This window comes from Hypanus sabinus, chromosome 5 (genome assembly GCF_030144855.1).
Source record: "Hypanus sabinus isolate sHypSab1 chromosome 5, sHypSab1.hap1, whole genome shotgun sequence".
Taxonomy (NCBI): domain Eukaryota; kingdom Metazoa; phylum Chordata; class Chondrichthyes; order Myliobatiformes; family Dasyatidae; genus Hypanus; species Hypanus sabinus.
The window spans coordinates 44,663,012-44,685,988 of NC_082710.1; the positions used below are offsets into that span (position 1 = coordinate 44,663,012).

At 40.0% G+C, this 22,977-nt stretch overlaps 1 long non-coding RNA gene across 4 annotated transcripts in view; it reads right to left on the minus strand.

Moving 5' to 3' along the window:
* Window positions 1-22,232, minus strand: part of LOC132394112 (uncharacterized) — a 48,191-nt gene extending 25,959 nt beyond the window's left edge. For 2 of the 4 annotated variants that reach the window (XR_009512178.1, XR_009512177.1), the window contains exons 1-2: window positions 21,939-22,231; window positions 21,591-21,705 (exon numbers count right to left, since the gene is read on the minus strand). This is a non-coding gene — a long non-coding RNA (uncharacterized LOC132394112). Of the gene's footprint in view, window positions 1-21,590; window positions 21,706-21,938 lie in introns of all 4 variants that reach the window. The other 2 variants (XR_009512180.1, XR_009512179.1) reach the window with 2 other exon arrangements.
* Between the last annotated feature and the right edge of the window lie 745 nt (window positions 22,233-22,977).

A 22,977-nucleotide genomic window follows, 5' to 3' on the forward strand; every position in this document is an offset into this window, starting at 1 on the left:
CAGTCAAAAGGTTCACTCAAATGTATTGCTTTGCAACACACTTAACTCACTAATTTACATAATATTTGGGGTTCTATGTCATAAATCAGCCTCTGCTCCTGGATAATCGTCCATTTGTCTTCTTGCAGTGGGCAAAACACTTAATATCATTGAGGCCTTCTCAAGGGTAACTAGGGATGGGCAATAAATGCTGGCTTAGCTGGTGGCACCCACATCCCGTAAATGCACGAATAAAAAAAGAAGAAATTCCCAGTTTTATTCCATTTGACATCCTTATCATTGTTTAGAGCAGCGTGATTTTCACCTCATACAAGGCCATACAGCAGAACCATCCCAGCTGGAATTGAAACAGATTTTCAGTCCATTATTTCCAAGATAGTCATGTATTGTAAATGGACGATGAGTTAGACCAGTGGTAATTCTTCACTCACATATGTCTTGTGATGATTAAGTGCCTTGTAGAGAGGTGAGTATATCTTTGTTGTAATTTAAAGTTATGGTGACCAGCAACCAACTTGGGTAGCCTCCAACCTGATGGCATGAATATCAATTTCTCAAACTTCCAGTAATGCCCCCTACCCCCACCCCCACTTCACCATTTCCCACCTCTTTTCCCTCTCTCCTTGCCCGCCCATCTCCTCCGTCTGGTGCTCATCCCCTGCCCCCTGCCTTCTTCTTCTGATTGGTACTGCGCAAGCACCGTCAGACAACTGTTATAACATGCAGTCGATGTGAACGGCGTGAGAGTTAAATTGTAAAGTGAGCTTTCTTGACTAAATCCCCTAAATTGATTTGATTGAGTCTATCTTTAAAAATATTAATGTCAGAAATACTGCATAGGTCTGGCGGCAGAAGATTCTCTTGTTGATCTTGGGTAGAGGGAGTACTGGTAGCAAATCTTGTTGAATGAAGGGGTTTCCAGTATGTAAGGTCCAGTTTGCTGTCGAGTTGAACTGACCCTGTGACAAGTTTGGATGTTTATTGGTGTGATGTTGTGAACTTCTTTGAAAGTGGAGATGAACCGTAGTTTAATACGACGGTTTTTCAAGTGGTTCCCATTGAAGGTTAGAGAGCATGTTGGTGACACAGGGTTTTCTGCTGTAATCGTTTAACAGAAAGCCAGCAGCACAGTATTGGATTTTTTCAAAGGACTCCTTATTGTTAGCTTGATGGGGATCCCATGTGGCTGTGCAAAGCTCAAGCTTTGGACGGACGAGTGTCTTGTATGCCATGCCCTTGACGGATTTACTACATGAGTAGAGGTTTCTTCACAGGATAACCAGCATTTTGTTTGCTTTGGCTGTAATCTGATTGATGTGGCAAGCCCAGTTAAGATCCTTGCTAATTTCAACACCAAGATATGGGTGGTGGGTGACTGGTTCAAGGATCTTTCCTTTCATGTTATATGTTGTGTTGATTAGTTTAACTTTGTGACTGACTTGCATAGCATAACATTTAGATGTTAACCTTTTGTCTCTTTCACCAATCAACTTCCCAGTTCTTTACTTCATCCCTCCCCCTCCAGGTTTCACCTTGTGTTTCTCTCTCCCCTCCCCCCACCTGTTAAATCTACTCCTCAGCTTTTTTCTCCAGTCCTGCTGAAGGGTTTTGGCCCAAAACGTCGACTGTTTACTCTTTCCCTACGTGCTGCCTGGCCTGCTGAGTTTCTCCAGTATTTTGTGTGTGTTGCTTGGATTTCCAGCATCTACAGATTTTCCCTTGTTTGTGTTATATTTTCCAGCAGAATTGAGATGATCAACCATCAAGGAATTACTGACAGCTTTTATACTGATATTTTCAATAACTCACTTTTGCTTTTTTTATATTGTTAAATGTTACTCTGTCCTGAATCTTTCTTTATGATTATATCATCATAATGCTTTACATTCCTGATAGGATTTGTTGCCCAGAGCCCTTCTGGCAGTTGACTTGTTTTCTTTCAGAATGGTTGATTATAAATCTAGTTTGGATTGTTGGTTGCAAATATGATTTGCTTTGAGGAACATAGAAACATACAAACGTAGAAAACCTACAGCACAATTCAGGCCCTTTGGCCCACAAAGTTGTACCGAACATGTCCCTACCTTAGAAATTACTAGGCTTACCCATAGCCTTCTATTTTTCTAAGCTCCAGGTACCTATCCAAAAGTCTCTTAAAAGACCCTATCATATCTGCCTCCACCACTATTGCCAGCAGCCCATTCCACACACTCACCACTCTCTGATTAAAAAACTTACCCCTGACATCTCCTCTGTACCTACTCCCCAGCACCTTAAACCTGTGTCCTCTTGTGGCAATGGTTTCAGCCTTGGCAAAAAGCCTCTGACTATCCACATGACCTATGCCTCTCATCATCTCATACACCTCTATCAGGTCACCTCTCATCCTCCGTCGCTCCAAGGAGAAAAGTCTGAGCTCACTCAGCCTATTCTCATAAAGCATGCTCCCCAATCCAGGGAACATCCTTGTAAATCTCCTCTGCACCCTTTCTATGGCTTCCACATCCTTCCTGTAGTGAGGCGACCAGAACTGAGTACAGTACTTCAAGTGGGGTCTGACCAGGGTCCGATATAGCTGCAACATTACCTCTCAGCTCCTAAATTCAATTCCAAGATTGATGAAGGCCAATACACCGTACACCTTCTTAACCACAGAGTCAACCTGTGCAGCTGCTTTGAACGTCCTATGGACAAACCCCAAGATCCCTCTGATCCTCCACACTGCCAAGAGTCTTACCATTAATGCTATATTCTGCTGTCATACTTGACCTACCAAAATAAACCTCTTCACACTTATCTGTGTTTTCTACAATTTCTCAGAATGAACTGGGTTCATTTAAAAATCACAAGCAGGACAGAGGGAGAGAATTCTTTCTGGACAATTGTAGATACTGCAGTCACCAAGGTGGAATATAATCACAATTTTATAAAATATCATCACTGTCATCATGGATGTGAAAAGAACTATACCTGCTCCTACACCTCCTCCTGTACCACCGTTCAGGGCCACGAACAGTCCTTTAGCTGAGGTGACAGTTGACCTGCGAGTCTATCGAGGTCATATATTATACCAAGTGTTCCCAGTGTGGGTACTCAACATCGATGGGACCCTTCACAGATTGGGGGACTGCTTCATCAAGCACCTTTGCTCTGTCCACCACAGAAGGCAGGATCTGCCACAGGCTACCCATTTCAACACAGTTTCCTATTCCCATACAGACATGTCTGTCCATGGCCTCCTCTACTGCCATGATGAGCCCAAACATAGGTTGGAGGAGCAACACCTCGTATTTCAACTGGGTAGCCTCCAACCTAATGGCATGAAAATCAATTTCTTCCCCCTCCCTCACTCCTCTCTTTTTTCTATTCCCCATTCTGATTACCCTCATGCCCCTTCTTTTCTCCTCACCTGCCTATCACTTCCTTCCCTTACTTCTATGTTAGATTGCTTCTCCTTTAGCCCTTTACCTCTTCCACCTATCCCCTCACTGGTTCTTACTTAATCACCCCTTCCACAACCCCCCCCCCCACATACCCACCTCTTCCCTCACCTAGTGTCAACTATCACCTACCAGCTTTTACTCCTTCCCCTCCCCTCACCTTCTCATTCGGGCTTTTGCCCCTTCCTTTCCAGTCCTGAAGAAGGTCTCAGCCCGAAACGCTAACTGTTTATGTACCTCCATAAATGCTGTTCTCCAGTGTTTGTTTGTGTAACTATCACTGTCAATTAATTGGCTCATATGTGTATTCATTGATTAGCCATGTAATTCACTTCACTGTCCAAATCAATGCTCTATCTGAAATGTTTTAGATAAATCTCCATTTCTACTGTGCTTACTTGTGCTGCTGTACATGTGCAGACCATCTTTTCAGGAAAAAAAATCCTCAACAGTGTCTATTTTCTTTTGGTATTTTTTCATATTTTTAAGAATGAGCTTTGGATGATTGGTTACAAAGTCAATATCTGGCATTCTGTAGCATGAATAAAATAGACTTCAGGAAATTCTTCCCACCTTCAGAGGTGGAGGAAACTAGAGGACATCATTTAGGGTGAGGGGAAGAGATTTAGAGAGCATCTGTGAGGGACCTTTTCCATCCAGAGAGTGGAGAACAGCTGGAATACACTGTCTGGGAGAAATGTGGAGGCAGAGCTGCTGACAGTGTTTAAGAAGAGTCTAAATAAGCACAGGAATTGCTTAGAGATTGAGGGTTATGGCCAAGTGCTGGGAGATTGAAATAATACAAATGGATCTTCTTTGTTGGTGTACATAAAACCTTGTTCCGTGCTTTATGACTTCAGACTGCTTCAGCTGGTGAGCAGATTCTCTCATTTGGGTGAATGAGAGCCATGGTATCATAGCTGTACAATGAAAGGACAGTTGCATTCTCCTCTAATTTCAATAGCAGAAGGTTTTTCCATCTTTGACGACTGCTTGTAACTGAGCTGCAAATGTTTTGGGAGTGATCTGACACACAGGGTGGATTGTGTATTTGGATTAGCAGGGCAGCTTTGACTAATGAATTTGAAATAGCAAGGGACATGGAGGCAAACGTTAAGAATCTAAATTTGACTGCTTTTGGGAGGAATGTAAATCCCTCATATACACATATTGTAAATGTGCCTAATAATCAGTGGCCCTTCTGCCTCCCCCACAACCCTACGTGCACTCCTAACTGCTGGCAGCAAAATGATACAAGCATTCACCCAAAATCACCTAACACACACAAACAGTAAATCCGAATGCATCAATTGGATTTTCATGAGCTACTTGTAATCAAAATGCAGAGTGGTTTCATGTAATATATCTAAACATAGACTCCCGAAAATTCAGTAAGTACAGGGGAACTGTTCCTAAATCACATACTTTGCTTACTCTCAGACGCATGTGCTGTCTGCTCAGTGTAAGAGTGTAAGAGAATGCTGTTCTTTTTCTGAAATTCGGTTCTAATGATTTGAATCCAGGTAAATCTCAAAAGCACAGTATAATGTGAGCAATTCTAAGCTGTGTAGGTTATGCTTGTAAATGAGAACCAATTTCTACATCACATGATGCACACAATTTAGTGGTTGGCCATCCTATTTGAACAAAATCTCTGTGACTCTAGCAACACTGGCTTTTAATCTGATATATGAATGTTGTATAGTTCTAAACGCACAAAGTGGGATGTGTGAACTTTTGAGGATGCATATCACTTCTATATTTTTTAGCTTTATTGACAAAATTGCAGAAGGCGCTTGTCTGACTGGTCCTTACCTGCTTTAGATTGTATATAAAAACTTCTCTTTACTGTTGTCTATCATAAGGCAAGCCCTAATATAAGCTTCACGTAGAAGGTTTCTGACTCAGTCACAAGGAAAAAGCCCTGAAGAAGTCTTTCATTACTCTTCTCAAAATGTTTCATCCATGTCGTGTTTTCTGCCACTTACACTGCAGTCAACTTTCATGTGACTTTAACAATGGGTTTGCCTTTGCATGGATACACAAGAATATGAAGTTGAGTATTTAATATTTCAGTAATTGATTAATATTATAAATATATTGTTTGATTAAGCATTATTTGTTGTCTACATAATGCAATGCAGCTTATATGTAAAAGTATGTGAATGGTACACTTCATTACGTCACCACATCGTAAGTGAATTCCTCGTTTAAAGTAAGAATGAAATTAAAACACACATCTTTGGGCTTTGTGTTTTTCTTTCAATTAGTTTTATATTTTGGAGTTGCAAAAGTTAACAGTAGCGATGAGTAAGTTTTAAACAAACCTGAGGTGACTACCAACCAGTTGAAAGCAGCGAGATGTTCAAGCTTTAAAAAAAATAGTGCTGAGAGACGTTCAAGTTTTAAAAAAATGTTTGTCCATGGAAATCCAGAGTAACACACAAAAAATCTATCTGATCTCAGCAGACCAGGCAAATGAATGGAAAAGAATGAACAACTGATGTTTCAGCCTGAGATCCTTCATTAGGAAGGAGGAAGAAGTAGAGGGAGGACAATCTAGAAGCTGATGGGTAGATGGAGGATGGATTGTGATGTTAGCAGCAAGGAGGTGATTAGCAGAAAAGGCAAAGGGCTGGGGAGGAAGGAACTTGATGGGATAGAAGAGTGGATCTTAGGAGAAAGTGAAGGAGGAGGGACACTGAGGGGAGGTGATAGGATGGTGAGGAGAAGAGGTAAGAGGCCAAAATGGAGAAATGAAGAAGAATCAGAATTACTGTTGTATATAGTGAAATTTGTTATCTCTGTGGCATCAGCACAGTGCAATACGTTACAATAGAGAGAAAACGTAAATTACACTATATATTGAAATAGAAGAAGAAGCTGTTTCTGAATTGTTGAGTGTGTATCTTCAGGCTGTACCTCCTGCTAGATGGTAGCATTGGGGGGTCTTTAGTGATGGATACCACCTTTTGTGAGGCATTTCTCCTTGAAGATGTCCTGGATACGACGGAGGCTGGTGCCCATGATGAAGCTGATTAAGTTTATAACTCTGCAGTTTATTTCAAACCTGTGCAGAAGCCCACCCACCCCACCCATACCAGACAGTGATGCGTCCAGTTAGAATGCTTTTCACAGTACATCTTTGGAACTTTGCAAGTGCCTTTGGTGACACACCAAATCTCCTCAAACTCCTATTGAGATATAGCTGTCATTGTGCCTTCTTTTTAGCTGCATTGATATGACACCTGTGAATTTGAAATTGCTTGCTCTTTCCTCTCATGAGCTCACTATGAGGACTGGTGTGTGTTCCCTCGTCTTACTCTTTCTGAAGTCTGCAATCAGTTTTTTGGTCTTACTGACAGTGAGTGCAAGGTTGTTGCTACGACACCACTCAACTAGTTGATATATCTTGCTCCTTACACTTTCTTATCACCATCTGAAATTCTACAAGCAATAGTTCAGCAAATTTTTGATTGCATTTGAGTTGTGTCACACAGACTTGGGTGTAGCAAGAGTAGAGCAGTAGGCTAAGCACACATCCCTGAGGTGTACCAGTGAAGGGAGAGTGGAGAAAAAATTACCCGAAGTTGGAGAAATCTTATGTTCATGCCAACAGGATGGAGGCTACCTCGACCGGATATGAGGATGAGAGGTGACCCGATAGAGGTATATAAGATGATGAGAGGTATTGATCGTGTGGATAGTCAGAGACTTTTTCACAGAGCTGAAATGGCTAGCATAAGAGAGCATAGTTTTAAGGTACTTGGAAGTAGGTACAGAGGAGATGTCAGGATTAAATTTTTTACACAGAGAGTGGTGAGTGTGTGGAATGGGTTGCTAGTGGTGGTGGAAATAATAGGGTCTTTTAAGAGACTCCTGGAGCTTAGAAAAATAGAGGGCTATGGGTAAGCCTAGGTATTTTCTAAGGTAGGGACATGTTCGGCACAACATGTTCGGCCTGTATTGTGCTGTAGGTTTTCTGTGTTTCTATGTTCTTTGAAGGGAAAAGGCAGTCAAGTTTTAAAAATAGGCAGGAAACAAATGTATTTCATTGGTTCATAAACAGTGAGTACCAGATGTTAATAATAACAAGTCTTTAAAAGGCAGAAATAGCTGGCTACATTGGAAAGATGAGTTCGATTGCACAACAAATATCTGGTTGATGTTTACGGAGTGAACTGAACAGTTACCTACATGACTTCTTGCAGTTCATTCGTGAAACTGTTTAATTTCTTCTCCTTTAATGTCTCTTTTCCCCTTTTAAGGTGGCTGCGGTCCTGTCAAAGTCCATGGTCTACACCTGCATTCAAACTATAGTTCTTCCGCGCAGTGTATTTGCACTCTCAGAATTCATCAAGCGGAATCTCCACGTGCAGCTTGGAAGATGTGTGCCTTTGGGGTGTGGCCCTTTAGATAACTCAATTCCTTGCTGGTGTCACTAACTGAAGCATCATGGGTGATTGTAAAATTGAGGTGGCAATGTACGCTGCTGTCGAAAGAAGACCCTCGAGTTGGGGAACTCGATTAAGTGACGCTGCAGGTTGTAACATCGAAACAGTGAGTTGTTGGTCTCCCCCTCGTCCATTGCAGGAGTGATACCTCTCCCTCCCTTGTTAGTGAAAGAGAAAAAAGTGTGTTTGAGATGTCAAAGTGTATAGATGGACAATAGTTGATGATAGACTCTAGATCATGGTCTCTGGGGGCTTTGCTGTTGCTTGCATGGTGGGTGGTGGGGTTGATGCTTTGCGTCTACTTGTGTCTGAGAAGGAGGGGGGCTTTGTGGTTCTAATGTTTTCTGTCATTCATTCTCTGTAGTTTTTTCTTCTGTTTCATGGATGTCTGCAAAGAGTAAGGATCTCAGGTTGTATGCCTTATACATTGTCTGATGTTAAACTGAACCATTGAACCACTGACTGCCCCAACCAAACCAGTTGAAGTGAGCTTTGTTGTTATCATGAAAGTAATGCAGGAACATTTTAAACCAAATTGTAGAAAGCTTTAGATGTGCAAATTTCGAAGTAAATTTATTATTACAGTACATATTTGTCACCATATACAACCCTGAGATTCATTTTCTTGCAGACATACTTAATAAATCTATAATACCATCATAACTATAATAGAATCAATTAAAGATCACCCCATCTTGGGCATTCAAATAGTATGCAAATGACAACTAAGCAAATTCATAAAGAAAGAAATAATAATAATAATAATAATAAATAAATAAGCAATAAATATCAAGAAGGTGAGCTGAAGAGTCCTTGAAAGTGAGGTTGTGGGAACACTTCAATGATGGGGCAAGTGAAGTTGAGTGAGGTTATCCCCTTTGGTTCAAGAGCCTGATAATTGTGGGATAATATCTGTTGTGAAACCTGGTGTTGTGAGTCCTGGGGCTCCTGTACCTTCTTCCTGGTGGCAGTAGTGAGAAGAGATCATGACCTCGTAGTAGAGGTCCCTGATGATGGATGCTGCTTTCCTGTGACAATGCTTCATGCAGATTGTCTCAATGGTGGGCAGGGCTTTACCCACAATGGACTGAGCTGTATCCACTGTGTTTTGTAGGATTTTCCATTTAAGGACATTGGTGTTCCCATACCAGACAGTGATGCAGCTAGTCAATGTACTCTCCACCACACATCTATAGAAGTTTGTCAAAGTTTTAGATGTCATGCTGAATCTTCACAAACTCATAGGGAAGTAAAGGTATCGCCATGCTTTAGTTTCATAAGCAGAATCAAAAGGAAAGGGACTCTATTTCACTGTATGTGGCTGAATTGAAGAGCTTATCCAAGCATTGTCAGTTCAATGCTGGGCTTAATGATGTACCGAGAGATCATTTAGTTTGTGGAATCTTACGAGAAAGCATTCAAAAACGGCTCCTAACTGAAACACAACTTACATATAAAAGAGCAGTTGTAATCTCTGTATCAATGGAAACAGCAGGTCGAGATGCAATTGAGTTGCAGTCAGGAATGAAAGTGAGCACGAACAAAATTGCAGCATCTAAACAGAAGCCAGTCTGGCTGAACAAATTGTGTTACCATTGTGGCAGGAACTCACATACACCAGACCAATGCAGGTTTAAAGGTAAAACATGCAGGGAAACACAACTGAGTAGGACATATATAAAGAGCATGTTGGACAAAGAAAAATAAATGGACTGCACAGGGAAGACAGAAAGATAAATAGTCAAGTTGCAGATTCAAAAAGAGCACTAATCTGCATGCTGTTGATGAAAGATTGACACGGAACTAGGTAGCCTTGAGATTTACTATGTGAAAACGGATAGCAATATGGTTTACCCCAGAAATTAACAACAAATTAATTAAAATAGAATTGGATACTGGCTCGGCTGTTTTAATCGTTCCACAAAATGAGTTTGAATAGCATTGCAAAGATACTGAATTGAACCTGCAGATATCCAACTAAGAACTTATACGGGAAAAAAGATAACGTGTGGGAATGGCAATTGTATCAGTGAAAAACAACAACTAACAAGCCACATTGGGCTTGCATGTTGTAAAAACAGGAGGACCAGCATTGTTGGGCCATAATCGACTGAGACAACTACAACTTTATTAGAGATCCATCCACCATTTGCATGCTACATCCCCTGCAATAAAGTCAACTGAAAGCAAATTAAGAAAGGCATTGGATAATGCCACAGCAGTATTCAAGGATGGCATTGGAAAACACAAACATATCAAGGGTAAAGTAGTGTTAAATGAAAATGCCACACCCAAGTTTTACAAAGCCCATCTGGTTCCTTACTAGATAAAATAGCCAGTCAGCCAGATCACACAGAGTCTGAAGGAATTCTTTCCAAGGTTGAGTGGAACACATGGGCAATACCCGTGGTCCCAGCAGCTAAGACTTGATTGATACTGAAGATCAATGCCCGAAAGTCAAAGACCAAAGTTGGCAAGCCCAGAAGCTGAGGCACAATTGCCAAAACCCTGGGACAGCATATCTGGAAGTTGGAGACACGACGTCTGCAGGTCCACAAGCCCACTGAAGGCTGGGGTCTGATGGTAGCCTCTCCTGTCTGTGTGTGTGAATGGGTGGGTGAAAAGGATTTGTTTCACTTTTGTTTGCTTTGGTTTCTGTTGTTGCCTGTGTTATTCTGCTGAACATTGTAGGCAGTTGCACTAGCAACGGAATGCATGGACTGTCCGCAGCACACTACTAGGTTGTATTGGTTGTTAATGCCAAAAGACACATTTTACTGTTTGTTTCAATCGACATGTGATTAAATGAATGAATCTGAATCTGAATCTGAATCTAATAATTTGTCAGTAACTATTATGTACATTATAGAAAATGAAACATATTTGCCAACATCTGATTTGCTGATTACTAATTTACCTTTAGGTGTTTTTTTTGCTTTCTATAGCGGTCATCTGCTGCAGGTTAAGTGACTCCATTCACTTCAGTGGTGGGAAACATTATGAAGAAGTTCAAAATTTCGGAGTTCAAATTGTTTATTATCAAAATACGCATATACTACCCAGAGCTTTATTTTCTTGCAGGCATTCACAATAGAACAAAGAAATGCAATAGACTCAAACAAAGTGAGAAATAACCATTGCAGAAAGGAAGGCAATCTATGCAAATACAAGGAAGAAGAAGAAGAATTAGAAAAATAAGTAAATAAATAATGCTGAGAACATGAGTTGAAGAGACCTTGAAAGTGAGTCCACAGGTTGTGGAATCAGTTCAGAATTGAGGTGAGTGAAGTTTTCTACGCTGGTTCAGAAGCCTAATGGTTGAAGAGTAATAGCTGTTCCAGAACCTGGTGGTGTGAGACCCAATGACAGCAGCAGGAAGAGAGCATGGCCTGGATGACTGGAGGTGGAGGGAGCCATGGTCCTTCATGATCGATGCTGTTTGCCTTTTGTAGATGTGCTCAGTGGTGGGAAGGGCTTTTCCTGAGATGGACAGTGCTGTGTCGGCTACTCCATTCTTGGGCATTAGTGTTTCCTACCAGGCTGTGATGCAACCAGTCTGGATACTCTCCACTGTGAATTTATAGAGGTTTTAGGTGACATGTTAAATCTGTGCAAACTTCATGAGACTGTAGAGGCACTGCCATGCCTAATGGCACTTGTGTGCTGGTCCCAGTTCAGATCTTCTGATGATAATGCCAAGTAATTTAAAGTTAATGACCCTCTCCACCTCCAATCTCTTAAAGAGGACTGGCTCATGGACCTCTACTTTCTTCCTCCTGTCGTCAATAATCATCTTTTTTAATTTTGCCGATGTTGAGTGAGAGCTTGTTATTGTGGCACCATTCATCCAAAATTTCAATGTCCCTCTATATGCCAGTTCTTCACCACCCTTGATTTGGCCAACAGCAGCGTTGTTGTCAGCAGATTTAATTATCGCATTGGAGGTATACTTAGTATTTATACTTAGCCATAAATATAAAGCGAGTAGAGCCGGGGGCTAAGCACACAGCTTTGTGGTGCTCCGGCACTGATGGGGATTATGGAGGCAATATTGGTGCCAATCCAAACTAATGGGAGTCTGCAAGGGAGGAAATCAAGGATTCAGTTGCACAAGGAGTTATCAAGACTGAGGTCTTCAAGCTTATTGATTAGTCTGAGGGGATGATAGCGTTGCATGCCAAGCTATAGTCAATGAATGGTGTATGCATTTTCACCTTCCAGATTTTCCAGAGATGAGAAAAATGTACTTTCATGTATAGTTTTAATTAATTGTATAAACATGGATGTTTTAACTACTCTGAGAAGGTTTCTAGTTGGTTTTAAATGTCCTGATGTATCATTTCTAAAATAAAATATTTTTTAAGATTTTGTTAAAAATAACTACTAACATTTTGTTATGAAAGTAGATAACATTTCATATCTCAGAAATGGCTTCATGGCCCACTTTGTCATGGAAGATTATTTCCAAGTAAGCACTGATGCAGTGAGTATATCTGGGCTATACATTTCTGGCCCAGGAAATGCCAATCATGAGATGCTGAACTCTAATGCTCGAACTCTAGACTCACATGCACCAACAACCCCAGGATGCACTGACCTGGTGGAGGGTGGGGGGGTGTGGGGGGGGTTGTTAGCTGCCCTTGTACCTCTTGTCAGCACAGAATGCCAATCCCAGGATGCACCAAGCTGGGGGGTTCACCAGTTCTTGTCTACGGGGCTTAAGCTCGGTCATTGCCTACTGGGTTAACTGCTCTTCATTTGAACCCACTGTCTATGGGGATCACTGCCCTTAGCTGCAGAGTTCTCTGACCAGGAGTCCAGTCTGACCTCTAACTCCCCCTCATCTCCATCTGTAAACCCTAACCTAGTCTCGAACTCCTTGTGCTGTCCTCAAAACCATCCCTCTGAACCTAAACAAAACTAAGTCAGAGCAATGAACTCAACAGCCTGGTACCATCTTGACCAGTGCTGGAGTATGTAATGATGTTCTCCCCAATTTGAATTTATACTTAAGAAATGACACTGCAAAGAAATGTCATTTTGCCTGATCTCCTTTAATGTGTGTATAAAGATTAAGTTTAGAGATTAGCTTTATTTGTCACAAGAATATCGAAACATACAATGAATCTGAGCAAATCAGCGAGGTTTGCGCTGAGCAGCCACAAGCATCACCATGCTTCTGTCACCAGCATAGTATGCCCACAACTCATTAACCTTACCATATGTCTCTGGAATGTGAAAAGAAACAGGAGCACCCAGAAAAACCTATGCAGTCACGGGAAAAACTTAAAAGTTCCTTACCGACAGTGGTGGGAATCAAACCCCAATCTTACAATTCGTACTGTAAAGCATTGCACCAACCGCTACTCTACCACACTGGGGTGGTCAATGAATATCAGCTACCACAAGATGAGCTCACATCTGCCAGATATTGGATAACCTTTTATCAAAAGAGAGAAGTTACCTTTGGCAAATCTATCATTCAGACCCAAGATTAGAGAAAAAATCGGGGGGATTATTTTGTCTTTGGTAACATGTTACCCTAGGATGAAGAGCAAGTCATTAGCAAATCACTTATGACGTCTGCCACAGCTACATCCATCCCAAATTCATGTAGCTATAAGTATAAAAATTGCCATTTACTTTGATTATTAGGTGCTGGTTAAATGAGGCACTGTCTTAGCAGTGAAATGAATACTGTACATGTAGGTTTGGTAGAAGTGGGGAGAAAGGGTCAAACACCCCTTTCTAATTTCTCTGCTCTTCTTTTTCAATCAACTATTAATGCTTCTGGCCCTTGAGTGACTGGAAAACTCCCAAATGGTTCCCAATCAGATTACCAAACCGTTAACATTCAGTTAACTGCTTACATGGCAGAAAATATAGAATTGCTTATTAGCTTCCAGGTTTTCTGCTGTAAAATAGTGTAAGATAAAGCTTAACATATAGTATAACATCTGAAAGCAACTTCAGGGAGAGGTGTTGCTGTGACTTTGCCTTTAATCAAGAAGCTTGCCTGGACTAACTTTCAAGGCCGACCTGGGAAGCAGTCAAATTGGCTGTGTTGTGGTAAAGTGAAATCTGTAGGGAAGTCAAATATACATTATGAACTGTACCACAGGGGTTAACTGAAAAGGAGAGATTTTCAGAAATGAAAACCTGAAACAGGCTGCCCTGTGTAACAACTGAACATAACAGCTCAAAACTGCTGGATATCATTGCCCCCAGAGACTCAGGCCTTTAAGTTTTGTAGAATTAAATAGTTTGCAAATAGGTTAAGGTGATAGTCATGTTACTATAGTAACATCTATTGATCCATAACATAATTTTGAATCCCACCATGGCACCTGAGGTACTTAAGTTCACATGATTAAATAAGTTTCTATTTAGAAAGGTGTGACCATGATACAACTGGACTGCTATGTAAAAAATCTGGTTCACCAATATCTGTTAGGGACTCTGTCTACCAACTTTACCCAGTCTGGCCGCTGGTAACTCCACACCAGCAGATACTGTTTATCTCCCCAATTCAGGCAATCAGTGAAGAATATCAAAAGCTGGCCTTGCCAATAAACTCCACATCTCAGAAACAGATTCAAATCCGCTGCTTCTGCAGACTTAAATAGTGAAAGCAAGTTTATTAGATGTACAATAATGTGCTTAAATAGCTGTCAAAGCACAGCCACTGAACACCACTTCTTTTCCAAAGCAGAGATAGCTATAAAGCAGACTGAATGCTGATACACATCACTCTCTCAAGAAAGAGTCTGATTTGTTTTTGGCTGCAGTAGAGAGCATCTTCTTGATAGATGTTTTGTAGTACTAATCAGGAATCAGGAAGAGCCTTAGTCTCTGAAAGATGTTTGAGGAAATTTGCAGATTTCATTCCCCTTAGTTCAACTAGACTTTCAGCTTTGATTTTCGACTCTTTCTGCAGACTACGTAGTCCTGGGTGAGTGGAGAGTGTCTGCACCATGATTTTTGGTAAATCATTCATATTCACAGCGCTGGGTGTGGCTCAATGACGAAAGGCTGTGGATCAATTCCTCCCTCCAGAAGCCTGAGTAAAATATCCTGGCTGACAAAAATGCTTTTCTAGGCTAAGGCAAAATGCAATAATCTGATCTTCATCATGCTGCTTTTTGTGGGAACTTTCTGTGAACAAATTGATCTTTCTGTTGCTCGCACATAAATGTAACTACACTTCAAGAGTACTTAACTTGCTAGAAAATGCTTCAGGGTCTCCTGACGTTCTGAGAGGCTCTATATAAATGCAAACTTTTCTTTGGTTATTTAACTCATTTTGAAATAGAAGCATTGATAATTTCTTACTGATTTCTAACTTTATCTGTTTTGCACTGTCTAGTCTGTTGCATGGTCAGTCCAATCTTAACTGTCTTCTATGTTTCTGCATGTCAAGGGTGAAGATGGAACAAGAGAAATATAAGTACAGAAGCAGGGTAAAGTAAAAAAAAAGTACATTTGTATTTAGCCAAGAACTTTTGTACTGAAAATTACATTATTCTCCAAGAGGAAATGGCAATAATTGGTCTACTTTTAATATTAGTTCTGTAGTTGATGTCCCCGGAGGCAGCCGTAGCCATTGAGTTTATAGCTGAGTTTATTACCACATTCTCTTAATGCATCAATTGCTATAATGGGTCTCTGCAGAGCTCGGGGTAAAGTTACTCCATAGCGGTTGCCTCTAAGCTCGAAATAACCAGAAACGAGATTGCAATCTTTCAGAAGGATTGTTATATAGAAGCAAGACATGGTTGTGCAGATGTAAAAGAAAGCAAAGAAAGTTAGTGCTAATAAATCGCAAAGAGCTCAGGTATGCCAGAAGTGTTTAGTTTCTGTATCAGATCTCCTGCAGAAAGCAGCAGCTGAACACTTACTTTCTTTTTTTTCCCAGAGTCCAAACTTCCTTCACTTACTTGAATCCTATGTTCAGACACTCAGTTCATTTAAGAAGATGAAATGGTGACCCACTCCTTCTGTCAGTGCTGCTCCATTTCAGACCAAGGAAGGTTTAGCACAGTAGCTCCTCACTGACGTGCTCTTCCTCCTATCACGGGGCAAGAAGGTGGCTTGTAGTAGTTTGGACGAAATCAGCACATAATTGGTTTGTGGGAATATCTTCTTCAAGGTCCAGAACTAGATGAGGATGGAGCTCAGCAGAGGAAGATCACCATATCACAGGTGTCCATGACAATAGGGTATGAGGGGAAGGTCCAGGAAGTTTCATTTCATCATGGTGTTTAGAATCTGAAATGCATTGCTTGAGGCGTGGGTGGAGGCAGGTTACAACACTTACGATGAGCTCTTGAATCACCTGGGCCTAGAAAACCATGAAGCAATACCAGTAATGAATGGGATGAGTGCCTGATAGCTGACATGGAACTGCTGGGTCAAAGGTTCATTTCTAAGCAGTATGATTCCATGATTCCATCACAAGTCTAAGATGAATCTTCCTCGCGATGAAACTTCATTGAAAGTCTTAAATGTTTCAAGTACAGATGCCTTTTATCAAAGTTATCAAAGATAGATAATCCAACTGTTTACTCTGTCCCCCACTCCATTGTCATTGTGTTCTGGGCATCCTCACTGAGAGGTTCCCCAATCCTATTAATGCTTCTGTGGGAAAGCCAGCTTTTGGCTAAGGGTTAGAAGGGAGAGGGAGCCAGAGCTGCCAAACAATAAGGAAAGAAAAAGTACTATTCCTCTTATGATTTTTGGTGGGATGGGGAGCGACTGGGGCTTTTGCCAGTACCTTACTGGAAAATTTTAGTGTACATTTTTTTCAGTACTAACAATGATAATAAGAAAGATGTGGGCAAGGTACTTGAATTTTCCAGTAATCTGCCCAGTTGAATAAAAGCCCATGAAATTCTGCACCGAATGAACAGATGAGTTTTTCTTCCACTGAAGCTGATGGGTTTAAAATGAGGTAAATCTCCATAATGAGAATGTGCTTCTTATCCTTAGATTTCTCTCTTAACACCGAGCGTAGAAAAAAGACACAAAATGTGTCCCTGGATGTCTGCATTAGTTAAGAAAACCACCATTATTCAATCCTTAGCTGGATCAGTGGTAACACTTACCTTTGGCTAGAGAGCCTTTCCACAACATAGTATATGTTTTCTAATTAAATAAAGGTTGATGATAAACCTGACTGCCTTTAACAAGAAATAATTTCTGGCATTGTGAGCAGTCTCACAGCTGTTATTCTTCAGTGAAATATAACTCAATATCAAACCAGGGTCTCTGTTATACTTTAACAGGTAATCTGATACTACCAGGTTTAAATTATGCTGAAGGGAAAAAAAACAAATAAAAAGCAAATGGCCCAAAGTGAAAGATGCTAATTGATATTTATGTTAACACCATACTAGTCAATAGATAGTGAATTTTTGTCAGCTGTTGTGAATCATGTAACACTTCATAAATGGTTTCAACAATAGAAATAAAACTGAAAACAGTGGTTAAGGTTATGTCCTTTAAACACTCTTGCCACAACCCATACTTTAGAATGGAAGACAAAAATTTCTTAGTAACTTCATAGAGTGGTAAATACAGTGCCAAATAAATTGTTTATTTTTTGGTCTGGCCAAACAAAAGGTGCCTTCCATTTCAAAACATTTCTTTAGCTCAGTTTCCAGTCTGTCTCCATCTGCTTTAATGCCTTGCATTTATATCTATTGATAAAATATATTCTCTTTTACTTATTCCAAGGAAGCATATCTGATGTGAGAAGACATCACTTGACAGTGAGAATCAGGGTATAACATCCTTGATGACCAGCCCTCCTTTTCCATTGGAAAATTTAAGTGTCAAGGTCAGGTAAAGGCAAAGAGAAGGTTGGCTGGAACCCCAATCCCTGTCAAAGAGCTCAATGAACAACTCTCTAGGTTCACACCAAAGATCTTCCTGTTGGCTTGAAAGGTAGCTCTGTTTTTTGAGGGGGAGGGGGTGGAGTCGATGTTTTTGATCGTTATGCAGTGGTTTGCTCCTGAGAAGAACCCATGTTTACTCTTTGGGATCTGGTTCAACTGCAAAACCTCACTAACTGAACAGACTTTTAATTCACATTGTCAATGGTGCATACCTGAGAGAGGTGTCAGATTATGACCAATCCCACAGAAGTTCACTCCAGCGAGAACTGAAAGCAAACGCGATGGGCAAGCAAAATAAGGAAGCAGAATGGACCGTTGCTGAAGCGAGTGATTAAAAACAGAATTATCTTTTCACTTCATCACTATCTCCCCCCTGCCCAATTTTCCATTCTGTTGATAAAAAAATTGTAAAATTATTTATTTAGTTTGTGAAGGTAGAAATACGGCATTAATCCAATTACTAATTTTTAGCAGCGGAAAAAAGCCTACAAGTTTGTGCTTGATGTCTGTTTGCTATAATTCTTCAAATGTCTGGAAATAAGACAGAATATAGCATTAATGGTAAGACTCTTGGCAGTGTGGAGGATCAGAGGGATCTTAGGGTCCGAGTCCATTGGATACTCAAAGCTGCTGTGCAGGTTGACTCTGTGGTTAGGAAGGCATACGGTGCATTGGCCTTCATCAATCGTGGGATTGAGTTTAAGAGCTGAGAGGTAACGTTGCAGCTATATAAGACCCTGGTCAGACCCCACTTGGAGTACTGTGCTCAGTTCTGGTGCCTCACTACAGGAAGGATGTGGAAACCATAGAAAGGGTACAGAGGAGATTTACAAGGATGTTGCCTGGATTGGGGTGCATGCCTTATGAGAAAAGGTTGAGTGAACTCGGCCTTTTCTCCTTGGACCGACGTAGGTTGAGAGGTGACCTGATAGAGGTGCACAAGATAATGAGAGGCATTGATCATGTGGATAGTCAGAGGCTTTTCCCCAGGGACTGAAATGGCTAGCACGAGAGGGCATAGTTTTAAGGTGCTTGGAAGAAGGTGCAGAGGAGATGTCAGGGGTACATTTTTTATGCAGAGAGTGGTGAGTGTGTGAAATGGGCTGCCAGCGGCAATCGTGGAGGTGGAAACAACAGGGTCTTTTAAGAGTCTCCTGGATGGCTACATGGAGCTTAGAAAAATAAAGGGCTGTGGGTAAAGCCTAGGTAGTTCTAAGGTAGGGAAATGTTCGGCTCAGCTTTGTGGGCCGAAGGGCCTATATTGTGCTGTAGGTTTTCTATGTTTCTAAGACATTTTATTTTATTATTGCCCAGCCAACAGTTTATCAATGTTGGATTGGAAATTATCAGCATGAAATGGCATAAGTAATATGGTGGATAAGGCTGTAACGTAGACAAATTGTGAATCAGTAATGCCACATGTTTGAAATGAAGAGTTTTATCTTTTGTTATTAGGTTGACCCAAAGGGGCTGTCAATTGCACATAAACCGGGAGCTTAAATCTGAACTCACAAGTTTACGACAAAAAAGAGGGCAGAATCTAAGCTTTTGCAAAGAGGATTTGATAAAATTGAACAAAAATAATATTGCAGAGTCTAATTTTCAGCTCAAATCCTGGATATTTTGAATAGCTAGAATTTAATATATAAAAATGAAAATTAAAAAATGGAAAAGCTGCAGTATATTGTTTTATAGTAACATATTCAGTATTAAACAAAAAGATTTAAATATTAATGTTTTTAATTTTGATCTGGTGGGAGCATACTTATCGGTATCATCAAAATTTAAGGGGAAAGGAAAATGTTCAAAATCTGAGCTAATGAAGAGTCAGTTTCTAACGTTAACATTCTTCATCTTTCCACTGACCTGCTGTTTCTTATAACATTTTCTGCCACCATTTCATTTGTCAGGAGGCCCTCAGAATTTTGCAGAATGTGCAATGGTATCTGCATCAGGAAGCTGAGAAGGTATTTATAATTGAAAATCTGACATATCTTACAAACTGATTTCAACAGAACCGTTTGGATTTATTTTTAAGAGTAAATACATCATTTCCATTTGAAAGATAAGCAGAGTGGAAATGTCAGTCCTAGTGAAAGACACTCTGCAGGCTTAAATCACACTGGGCATGTACATTGGTTTCATTCAAAAATTTATTCTTCTTTTAAATGAAATATTATGTAAATAGAATAAGGTTCTTATTAATCATGGGTAAATGTAAAAGGAGCAACAGCCAAATAGAAGCCCAATTTTTGATTTTGTGTTTTAAATAGTAATCTCCAACAATTATTCTTGTCCTGGGGCATCATGAATAGTAGAAAAATACAATGTCATTTATCTCTAAATCAAGATTATGAATACGAAGGTGACCACATCATAACATAAGATATGAGAACAGCAGTACATCAAACCTCCCTCAGAAATAAATTTCATTCATTTTATTGACTGATAAGACTATTACCATCTACTAACTTTCCAGGATGTTCCCTATTATATTCCTCTGCTATTGTCAAAAATCTGCTTTTCTCAGTCTTAATGATTCAATGAGTGTGACTCTCGTGAACAGCATTTGAAACAGCTATCACTTCACAGTTCCAGCAATTCAGGCTTGATCCTGATGTCTGTGCAACTTGCGCAATTTCTCTGTGGCCAAGTGGGGTTCAAAGTTCAAAGTAAATTTATTATCGTCACTGTATCTGTGCTAAGATTCATTTTCCTTGGATTAATTCCCTTGAGTGTTCCAGTTTCAAAGAAGTGTGTTAATTAGAACTAAATTGCCTAGGCTTGTTGGTCAGTTTTGGAGTTGGTGGAAAGGTGGCTAAAGTCGGGCACAAGGAAAAGTAATAGGGAATGGGATTGCTTTGTGAGTTGACGTAGGCTCAGTGGGATAAACAGCCTCCTATTTTGTAAGGAAAGGTAGAAACTTGAGAAATTTTCAATAACTTTCACAGCTCTCCCTATTTGAGTTTTAAATGGAATATCTTTGATTCTGAAATTAAGCCTCCTAGATTCCCCAATTTGTACAGTTTGGAAGTACCTTAAATGCTTTAACCAAAAAACAAGCTGCTAGAATTACTTGATGGGCCAAGCAGGACTAGTGGAGGGAAAAAGATATGAGCATTTCCCTCCACAGATGCTGCCCGACCCAGTGAGTTCCTGTAGCAGTTTGTTTTGTGCTCCAAATTCCAGCATCTGCCATCTCTTGTGTCCACAAAAGCTTGATTAATTCTTTTATGAATTATCAAGATAATAAAAGGTTAATCTGAGGTGTAATAGTTGGTGTAATGCTTTACAGCAGCAGCGATTATGATGATCGGGGTTCAATTCCTACCACTGTCTGTAAGGAGTTTGTAGATTCTCCCCGTGACCACATGGGTTTCCTCCCAAATCTAAAGACCAATGGGTTAGCATTAGTAAGTTATAGCCATGCTATGTAAGCACTAGAATCATGGTGACATTTGCGGACTACCCCCAGAAAATCTGCGTTCATTGATGCAAATGACACATTTAATTGAACTTTATGTTTCGATGTTTCATAGTTCTGTAACAAGTAAAGCTGATCCTTTAATCATTAATCAGAGTTGGCAGGTGTTTTGTTTTGCAGAAAAAAGGACATCACTTTTGTTGATTTCAGCAAGAATGCTAAATTTAATATGAATATCTACTTTTCTTCCAACGTAAATGAATAAAGGTATACTCCATTTTAGCACATCCACTGAACTGAATAATGACATTAATATTTAACATGACAAACTAGAGAGATATTAAGAGCCAAGATTTATAAAAAAGGTTACACTTACCAAATGCTGATTTCTAGAGAGCAAGCTAACTCCAAACCATAGTGATGAGAGTCTGTGTACATCTGCCATAAATTTTGTCACATTGTGTTGGGGAGTGTTGGAGAACAAATCCAACCTTCAAGGAAGATGAAAAGCTTTCTGTTTATAAACTATGCCATGTCTCTGTCAAAGGAATTGGAACACTATGTAGATATTCTAAACTAATCAGCACCCAAGAATATATTATTTAAAATTAATTATTCAATAATTAAAAAATAAAAAATGTATCTTTAAATATTTCAAAACAATTTGAAACATTCAAACTATTAAAAATATATAAATTTGCTAAGATTTACTCTAATACCTTACCCGCTGCAAGATTTTGCGGTTAATTCCACAATGTATGTGCTGGGAACAGCTGCAGCCTTACGTTCACACACTGTGTTTCTCGATCCTTCAATGAACTGTGACCAGGAAATTTGGAAGTTCCACTGTCGTGCTTGTCTACACAGGAATCCTGAATCCTGCAACGTTTATGTGAGGGAATTCCAGCTATTCTACACAAACTAGCAGCATTTCCTCACAATATTTGGGCTATTCATTCATAAATATGTAAATATGGGCAAAGCACGGGACCTTCTGCCTTCCTTTCCCAGGCGAAAGTTGTCTTCACTTAACCACCTTTTGATTAGAGAAGCATAGAAGTTACTTCTTTTAGTAACTGACGCAGTGTCTCGGCCCGAAACGTCGACAGCGCTTCTCCCTGTAGATGCTACCTGGCCTGCTGTGTTCCACCAGCATTTTGTGTGTTTTGTTGTTACTTCTTTTAGTGTTCAGTTGTTGGTCCAAATTTTTGACCAGATTTAAACACTGGTTTAATTTGAAATATCAGATCCAGTAATTTTATTGATCATATGTAAAACAACATGAATGTGAGTATTAGATAAAAACAGCAAGATGTATGGATTATTCATTACTGTCATATTCTGATATTTCTGGTAGCGTCTTATCCCCTACTCTCTTGCTAAAAAATTAATAGTTGCTTGTTCAGCTTTGATATTGCTGACCTTGGGAGCTTATGAACAACCATCCAAATTGGTCCAAAGTTTTTAAAACCTTCATGTCAAAATCCTTTCTTTGGCAGTGTGTTTGGTCATCAATTCCATGAGACTGAACTAAAAAAGAAATCATTTCTGAGTTGTTTTGCTTCCCTCTGGAAATATGTTGGGACTCCTTTGGCCTGATTCCCACATCAAACGTGCATTAAAAAAATAATGATGCCACACACAAAATTCCACCTCAAGCAAAGTGGACAAAATTAGTCCATGAACTTTCACTAACTAGGAGCCCACTAATGTGTCTCTCTTGCCTTTTATCCATCATCCCATGACAGCATATTACTGATTGT